The sequence below is a fragment of the Leptidea sinapis genome, chromosome 41, assembly GCF_905404315.1.
Source record: "Leptidea sinapis chromosome 41, ilLepSina1.1, whole genome shotgun sequence".
NCBI lineage: Eukaryota > Metazoa > Arthropoda > Insecta > Lepidoptera > Pieridae > Leptidea > Leptidea sinapis.
In genome coordinates, this window is record NC_066305.1 from 2,683,393 (window position 1) to 2,693,342 (window position 9,950).

At 36.5% G+C, this 9,950-nt stretch overlaps 1 long non-coding RNA gene across 3 annotated transcripts; it reads left to right on the plus strand.

Annotated features, from left to right (window-relative positions):
* The first annotated feature begins 1,554 nt into the window (after nucleotides 1–1,554).
* LOC126976550 (uncharacterized) lies at nucleotides 1,555–6,849 on the plus strand. Of its 3 annotated transcripts, none has more exons than XR_007731936.1 (3): nucleotides 1,555–1,677; nucleotides 4,691–5,005; nucleotides 5,317–6,849. It is a non-coding gene; the product is annotated as an uncharacterized LOC126976550 (long non-coding RNA). The 3 variants fall into 3 exon arrangements; XR_007731935.1 differs by lacking the exon at nucleotides 1,555–1,677 and adding an exon at nucleotides 2,399–2,545; XR_007731937.1 differs by lacking the exon at nucleotides 1,555–1,677 and adding an exon at nucleotides 2,399–2,540.
* The last annotated feature ends 3,101 nt before the right edge of the window (nucleotides 6,850–9,950 follow it).

A 9,950-nucleotide genomic window follows, 5' to 3' on the forward strand; every position in this document is an offset into this window, starting at 1 on the left:
TTTTTTTATTGAAATTGAGTGTTACGAAGAGCTGTTTGACCTAATTCCCGCCGCTAAATTCCACCTTCGCCCGACACGCCACAAATTATGACATCCCCACCATTTGGATGTGTGGCGTTCCTCCACAGTGCGGTTTTCAAGGAACTTTCTTCCACGTTCAAATAGGCTGTGGAAATAAGCTTCGTTGTGTAGTGTTTCCAGGACAATACGATATCAGTGCCTTCAGAAAAAGCGCATTCACTGTTATAAAAGGCCGGCCACTCATGTGAATTTCTCTGGTATTGTCAGAGTATGTGGGTCATGGTAATTATTTTCATGAGGTAACGTCCATTTATTTTTTATGAAAATAAGGGACGAGATGAGCAGGACTTTCAACTGATGGTAATTGAGATGCCCTGCCCATTACAATGCAGTGCCTCTAAGGATTTTATAAACCTAAATATTCTCAGCGGCACTACACTTGCGCTCGACACCTTGAGACATAAGATAATATTAAGTCTCATTGGCCCAGTAATTTCACTAGCTAATTCGCCCTTCGGACTGAAACACAATAATGCTTACACATTACTGCTTCGCGGCAGAAATTGGCGCAGTTGTGGTACTCATAATCAAGCCGGCATCCTGTGCAAAGTAGCGTCTCACTGGTAGCTCGGACTATCTTACACGTACGACTAAATTGTGGAATATACCTCGCATGGAAATGAAAATGAATGTAATATCTATTCAAAAGCTTAGCTTAGGTCTGTTTGATTAAAGAATATCAGAGTTTGAGGAATTCAAATATGTAAAAATATAATTGAATGAAGAGAAATAAAATTATCAAAATAAAAGTTTTTCTAATATATTATGAATATAACAATAAACAAGATTCATTTTCTGTCAAATAAACAGAACATTAAAACACAATCAAATATTGAGGCAAGACGAACTCCTTGCGGCGTCAGGGCGGGTCGTCTTTCACGTCTTTCGGACTGTGTGGCTCTTATTGTCACTGCCGTTATTTCTGCTCGGAACTGTTACGAATCCTTCCGAATGTCGCACGGTGCGGGTGATAGCGGGCGCACGCTCACGTGGGTCCTGTAGGGTGCGGCGCAGCGCGGGCACTCTGCTCCACGACACAGGAGCAGCCGACTGACACCTCGAAGGTCTGCGGGCGACGCTCCCCCTTGTAGTACACCAGCACGGTGTCACGCATCTCCACGCACTCGGCCACGTGCTGGCGGTGTGCGTGGTGGCAGCAGCGATGCGCCGGAGTCGCGGTTGCGCACTTGATCATCTTGATGCGGCGCGGCACTCGCGCCTCGTCTTCATCAATCTCCACGTGGATAGGGCACACGGTCTTGTTGAGCACTTCGTCCAGGTCTACGATGCGTGGGGCGGGCGCCGGCAGCGCCAGGGCGGCGACTCCCAGCACCAACACACCCGCCACGAGTACAATAACCTTGTTTAGTGACATGTCGAGGTGGTTGGGAACGTCCGTCTGTGGTAGCTCTGTGTTGCGAATAGCAGGTGCGATATCTGAGCCGCCATATTTAACAGTGTCGGCGGGCGAGCATCGCGAACGGGCGGGAAGTGTCGCGGGCCGCGGTCGGTTGCCAGGTGCGGGACGCGGGTTGTCGCGCCGGGGACGCCGAGCCGTGCGCACGTGTCGCGCACTCTCGTAGTGTTGTGTGTGCTGTGAGTTGTGAGTTGTGTTGTATCGAGTGAAAACACGATGAAATATTATGTCGTGTTGTTACTAATGCATTTTGTTCGCCCAACGAATTATGTAGTAGATTATAATTGGACGTAGTTCCTGAAAAACGTTCCAAGCCACAAACATAACATTTTAAGGAATCCTTGTTTAAAGTTTAATAAATATAAGTGTAAACTGTAATCCATATATATGGGTTGGGCTACTAAGTCATGATATCATTTAAAGAGTGACAGTGGGGCTGCCATTTTTTGTCAGTCCGTTATTATGAATCACGTGACCAGTTTTGTGTTTTTTCGACATGATTGTGGTTTGGAACGTTTATCTGGAATTACGTCCAATTATAAATAGCCATTTATACAAATAAATATTTCGTATGCGTTCGCGGTTTATGTTATGATATCCGTTTGTTTATATAATAATAATAATAATAATATCTATTTATTTTCTCCTCACAAAGATCTTAAAGCTAAAACAGTACAGTAGTGTTACATTTTTTTTAACAGATAGTATTTTGTGAGGAGCTGGTGTCTGAAGTAGGTTGACCCTGTATTACAGATCACCAGGACCTCACCCCCAGATATAAGGATCACAATGATTAAAATAGTACACATCCGTACTAGTAGCTAGAAGAGCTATATATATATATAATAAGTGGATAGTTGCTGATTTATTTACAAAGGTGTAAATAAAACGAAAGTAAAACAATTTTTATTAAACTTTGCGCACTCACACTCACATTTCACAATGTAATTCATAGATAAAATAAAGATTAACTCATTAAATAAAAATAATGGTTGGTAAACATTTCAAGATTTGGTTGAAGACGATTTTAAATGATGAAAAAGTTAGGTACATATTAATTTTTTTGTTGATTTAAAAGACATTATTATACAAACTCTGATAAAATATTTAAAAAAAGCCAAGAGGGCGCAATTGATTCAATAGTTGTATGCAGGGCCGAATTTAAACTTAATGCCGCGCCTGGGCACCGGAACAAAATCCGTCCCAATACTGGAATTTTACTTTAACTTATAGTTTATATATTTTATTGTTCAAAACTAAAATAACAATTTTTTTGCAGAAACTTTATTATATTTTATATATTCTTAAAACATGAATAAATATTTGTTTTTTTCTAACAATTATAAATTTGGCCCTAAGGGTGACTCTTCACTATTTATATTACATCAATTTTTTCACAGGCAAACACGTCTGACTTTTTCAATTGCTAATAAGTCGATTAAATCTTCGCACTCTAAACGTTGAGTAATTTTGATAAGACTAAGAAAAAAAATTTTTTCGCTTTCAAAATTTTGCCGCCCTATAAAATTCGCCGCCCTGGGCACTTGCCCCAACTGCCCCTAGTGTAGATCCACCGCTGGTTGTATGACTTAGTCGGAGTACAACATACATACTACATATCTCCATGCTACATGGGCATTAGAATACAATGAAAAATTATTTTCCACTGGATACCTAGCTATGCATTTTTATTAAATTTATCACAAAAAGCGCTGCGACTTCTATAAAGCTTACGTTGTAGTAAATTTCAAGTTATTCTCCATCCTTCTGCATTACAACACGAAGATTTTTTTTTTAATATAAGGTGTGGGTTTTATTAATTTACTATCTGAATGTGTTCTTTTTAAATAAATTTCCTTTTTTTAACTAACCTACTGGGCGTTTGAGTATTTTAATTGCATCACATCACAAATAATGTAATTAAAATAATTTGTCAAATAACAAAGCTGTATTAATATTGATTTTAAGGAGTGGCATTGAGTTTCTTGCTACTTCTTCTCATAACAACTCAACCTTATCCGAAGTGGTGGTAAAAGAATATATTACTTTTACAGTAATAAGTGTCATATTTTGAACTTATTTAAGTAAAATCTAGGAAGATTTAATTTTTTATTATGAACATAAGGGACGAGACGAGCAGGATGTTCAGCTGATGGTAATTGATACGCCCTACCCATTAGAATGCAGTGATTTGATAATTCATTTAAGGGATATATTACAGTTATTTGTTTTCCTTATGTATTCGTATAAATTTTTGTAAGCGAAGAGCGTACGGGTTACGTGTTACCTGATGTTAAATAATCACCGCTGCCCACACTCTCTGACATCGCCAGAGGAATCACAGGAGCGTCACCGGCCTTTAAGGAAAGTCAAAGTCAAATAAACTTTATTCAAACAGGCTTAAACTAAGCGCTTTTGAATCGTCATCATAAATATTTAATTTTGATTACTGTATGTTTGGTAAAGTAGAGCTCGTGAGAAGAAAAAAACACACATACAAGAAACTCAAGAGCGGTTTCTCTTTTAGATCAATGAGTATTTTTATTTTTAATATATCTCCATAAAAATATAGTTTGTAAGGCACTGCATCCAATAAATGAATACAATATCAAATACTTCATAAAAAGTACTAAAAAATTAATTGTAACTAACTGTGCTATGAATAAACGCGAAGTAAAGTTGTTCCCAATTCAAAACTTTTTGTCTTAACTTACTTTCGTCACTTCATGACAAAGAGAAGTAATTTTGAACTTGCAATAACTTTACATTGCGCTTATTAATAAGACAGTACGAATATAAAAATATAATATACCAGTGGGAGGCTCCTTTGCACCGGATGCCGGCTAGATTATGGGTAGGTACCACAACGGCGCCTATTTCTGCCGTGAAGCAGTCATGTGTAAGCATTACTGTGTTTCGGTCTGGAGCGCGTCGTAGCTAGTGAAATTACTGGGCAAATGAGACTTAATATATTATTATTATGTCTAAAGGTGACGAGTGCAGTTGTAGTTTCACTGAGAATTTTTGGGTTTTTCAATGATCCTGAGCGGCACTGCATTGTAATGGGCAGGGCTTATCAATTACCATCAGCTGGACGTCCTGCTCGTCTCGTCCGTTATTTACATTAAAAAATATATAAAATATCGTATAAAGGATCAACCAGTTTCGAATCAATTTGGCTTTGCCTTCCAGATGATGGCGGAATCAGCAATTCAAGACTCAGTGATCCGACACTAGGCCAGATGTTGCTGAAGACCCGAGCTGTGATATGACAAAGGGGGTGTTTTCAATGGTCCAAGCACAAACTTGAGTCTTCAGCTGGCTTTTTAAATTTAAAAGAACCCGTGTTCTTATCAAAATCAAAAAGAGAACAGACAAGGTAAAAATTTGAGAGACAAAAAAAGAATAGCCAATGATGGTCATGCTATTAAGAGACTAAAATGGAAATGGGCTGGACACCTGATGATAGGAAATTCTGGAGATGGAAGAGCTATTTAACTACGCAGAGTAAATTTTAATTATACCTTCTTGATAGTACAATAAGAAGTGTTTTACGAAAAGTAACAATGACACACACACATACACACACACACAAACACACAGACACACACAGACATCCTGTTTATATAAAAATTTTCTTTTGTTACATTATATTTTTAGACTTAATTTGTGATCCCTAGTTTTTGGTACTGTTAATTTTAATTGATATGGAGAGCGTGGCCTTCTGGTACAGGTGTTTCTTACTTAATAGAAGGTCACATCCACTATTATGTTTGTACCATTTTTGTTACTGAAATAAATATTTTTCTTTTTCATAGGACCTGATAAATGGAGGAAGACTATCACTACATGGTACCAAAGAGGTTACAAAAGAAATAGAGGTAGGCAAATTAGAAGATGACAAGATGAAATAGTGAAAATGGCTGGAAGAACCTGGATTAGACTATCTGCAAATAAAGAAGAGTGGAGAAGAATAGGAGAGGCTTTTGCCCAGAGGCACACAGACAATAAAGTATTTAGATAAGTACTAGATAAGATTCATGAATAAGGATTCATTTTTGTCTGCTATTATTATTATGTTCTTATCATACTCCGTACGACCACACATTGTTAAATTAAATTATTGCTAAAACTATGATGCTCCATTTTGGTTTAAGAGGATTCTCAGGCGAAGCAAATATGCAATTTCTCTTCATTATAGATGAACACGCAGCATTGTTAAAATGGTTAATTTTGTAGTTTTTGTTTTAAAAAAAATTATTTGAGTTTATTTTTTCAAATATTCTAGCAAATTAAATTCCCTCCAAATCCATATACAAAGACGTAAATTTTATTTCAAATTAATTATCCAGTATGGAGCTAGCTCGACGTAAAAAATTAAAATAGAGTCACTTTTAGAATTTATTTTCACAATGAAAAAATACTGTTAATTGAAAAATCCTGTTTTAGTGTTTTCTCCAAATTATCTAGTTTTAAAAAAAAAAGTTTTTTTCCCATATTATGTAGTACTTCATATTACAATTTTCGTGTAATGTAGATACCAGCTTATCGGTGGGTTGGTTTGGTATGTCGGAAGTAGCAACAGTTAATCCGTTATCCTCATAGAGCCAGTACGGGCACCTTGGTTCTTGCATTGATGTGACGCGCCCGCCTGTGACGTCAGCGGCGTGTGGCTTGCGTCATCCGGCTACTTACAGGCACCACTTTCCTCACATAATTCCCTCTGACAAGAAAACTTATTAGATGTTACCTTTGCTAAACTGTTTACCTCGTGCCTTGTTCAATGAACTTGCGTCAGTATAATTACATCATAATATTAATGAAAAACGTTCCAAGCCATAAACATGACATTTTAAGGAATTCATGTTATAAGTTTAATAAATATTAGTGTATTCCATACATGTGGGTTAGGCTACAAGTCATGATGTCATTTAAAGAGTGACAGTAGGGCTACCATTTTTTGTCAGTCCGTTAATATCAATCATCTGACCAGTTTTGTGTTTTTAATTCAATTTCAACATGATTGTAGTTTGGAACGTTTTTTGGAACTGGAATTACGTCCATTTATGTTACAGTAAGAATTTTCAATTAGTTTTTATAGTTATAGTAATAATGAAGACTTACACGATACAACGTGAGTAATTAAAAAGTAATAATATAGTACAATTCTTTCCTTAGTACATTTGTACTAATTTGTGATAATTTTATCGAGAGTTGTTAATGTTAAACACTTTTATATAAGTATTATAAATAACTCGCATCTTGTATTGTATAAAGTTATTAGGATGATCACAGTTGATGATAGTAAGATGTTAATAATTTATTATGTAATTAAATTTCCTGCTAATCAACGATGTAGTTTTATTGAATGAAACCACTATTTAATAAGTAATACGCGCGTGCGCAAGTACGTTAGTACGTGTGTGTGTGTGTATATCGTGCGGTGCGCTCAGCGCCATTTGTTGCCTCGGAGGTGATGTTTGCTCTAGAACTTATGTAAAAATACATTTACAAGTACATGCATCTTAATCGTTTAAAATGTATTAAATTAAACTAAATATTTTGGCTTTTACTTAATGTTATTGATATTACATATTATATGATTTTAAAAAGGCCAATTTTTTTGCTGTTTTTTGTCGATTGTACTCGACTTAGGTAGTTTTGCGAATAAATTGCAACTAGTGCTTAAAGTACAATTTACTAACTGAAAGTGCTTCTTACGAACTTTGAATTTAAATATTTTGACTTCAGTTGTCGGTGGGAGATCTCCTCAAAGCATAAGTTCGACGACAAATTGGTAACTTTAATGTGTATTTGCTAAGAAGGAGTGGACCAAGAAAACACATATAGTCAATAATTTAGTGTACGGTGTCCCTTATCAGCGGATCAGCTGTTCATTCTGTACTCAGTAGACTGTTAGCAACGTGCGGTGAGATAAGCTCGATACAGCACGTCGCTAGTAAATTAATTAATAATGCGGTCGGCGGTCGCATAAAGTCCTATTCAAACTGAGGCGAATAACGCGCGAGACGCGGGATGGAAGTCGCTCGCGCCGATTGTGTCATCTAACTTGTATGGACGTGTTCAAATTGACGCGAGTAGTCGCTCAAGTTGAAGCGAAACAAGAACGGGACGCCCGGCGGGATTGGTGAGTCTCACAATGCATGATGTTTCTTCACTGAAGAACTAAAAATGACACGCGGGAAGTCGCGTCAGTTTGAGAGGCTAAGCGAGCGAGCGAATTACTATAAAACGCGTTCCGCGTCCCGCGCGTTATTCGCCTCAGTTTGAACAGAGCTTTACGTGTCTGACTCAGTAACCCGAGTTGCCTCTGAACTATTTCTCACTCTAAAAGATACTTATTACAATATTGTGCATATCTTGCACATATCTATAATAAAACTTCATTCATTTATTAAGAGCCTTCTGCTATGCCCGTGTAGATTACTTTGTTTTGTTTAACTGTTTTAATTTGTTTTGTTTTTGTTAACCTAAAGAAATATGTCATTTTTTTAATAACTTCTTCACAGATATAAGCAAATCAGATCTAGCAAATAATATTCCAGCAAATTTTTTTAATAGCGATATTTACCTTACCTACACGCAATCCAAACTCACAGCTTCATAAATTGTCTGAATATTATAGACTCCTTAGATCAAAATACAAGCGCAGGTGTTGATTAAACTAGCACCAAAGCCCTCAATTGCATACAAAACTTAATTTATTCAGATTTAGCAAGCTTCTTAAATAAATTACTTTCAGAAGGACTGTTTCCAAAAAATCAAAAAATTGCTAAAATAACTCCCATTTATAAAACTGGAGCAAAAACAAATCTTGGTAAATTTACAGTGTAACCAATATTTTCGAAAATTTTAGAAAAATAATATATAAGAATTGATGCAATATAACTTTCGAACCAAATCGTGTGTCATAAGGAGCGACTCTTCGTTGCACAGGATATCGGCTAGATTATGTTAACCACAACGTCGTTTTTTTTTTACTGTTAAGCAGTAATGTGTACGCATTGTGTATCGATTTGAAGGGCGCCGTAGCTTTTGAAATTACTGGGCAAATGAGACTTAACATCTTATGTGTCAAGGTGATGAGCGCAGTTGTAGAGCCGCTCAGAGGATTTTCAAGAATACTGAGCGGCACTGCACTATAATGGGCAATTACCATCAGCTGAACGTCCTGCTCGTCCCTTGCCATAAGGGTTTTCTCTATTGACTAGGCCTTACCCGTAACATTAAGTGAAACAAAATCTGTTTTTGGTATAAAAACACCTAAGATTACGTAACTTTTCAACAAAGGTCGATCTCTTTAATGAACTGTTAGGTATGCTATAAGTTGTCCGTGACTCCACATACTCCACTCTAAGTAAGTATATGCGGTGTGGCGCTAGGCAGTAAACACGATCACGTCCGTCACACGACACGCGGGGAATCACCGACACGCACACGAGGACAGACCGGCACGCGCCGTAAAACCCATCTGGTTGGTACTGATGGACATATTATAGTATAATTTGCATAATCTGCGAATAACCCACATAGCATCTATATGTGGGTTATTTTCATACTAAACCAGTTCTATCAAGTAGTTATTTATATACGACTTTGCTGTGTTATTAGTATTTCCGATTTCGATTTATTTAAATTTATTCAGAATAGGTCATAATATAATGTTAGAAGATAGTTTTATAATAGTGATAGAACTTACGCCAAGACAGAAGAAGGTTGAAAAATACTATTACAGTTGAATTAGTTACACAAAATATATTCGTATCTACAAATGAATATTTAGTAAGCTCTAAAATAAATAGGCTAAAACGTATTGGGCATACATTCATTTAAATGTAAATTCATAGTCAATTTCGATTAAATTTTTAACCGACCTTAGAAAAAATAAGTTATCAGTTCGTATGATTATTTGTATTTTTTGAGAGGAGTAAAAACATTTACGTATTTAGGCCCTGAAACAGGGCCCATACGTTGAGCTCGGGTGACATCTCCTACCGACGAAAAACCTCCTCTACGCTGGTAGTTCGAAAGCTTTTCCCTCTAATCTGGGCAGGGGATATGGATTCTTAACTAAGAAAATGTAAATTATGATTTAAAAGAGTGGCAATGTGTTTCTTGCTACTTCTTCTCATTGGCTCAACCCTTTACGAAATAGCAGTAGATTCAATAAGAATTTTTTTTTGACATACATAAGTGTCATTCCGTGACCTACATGAATAAAGTGATTTTGATTTGATCGGCAGTAGAACTGGTAACGAAGACCATAAGTATAAAAATTAATAAAATAATTATATTACAACGTCAGTTTGTAGAGGTGATACACTTGTCGAAGTGATTTTGTGATACCTAGCGGAATTAACACAGGGTCATTATTCATAACATTTTAAATGCACCACAAAGTGCCACTGGAACTTTACAATTTTATAAAGTA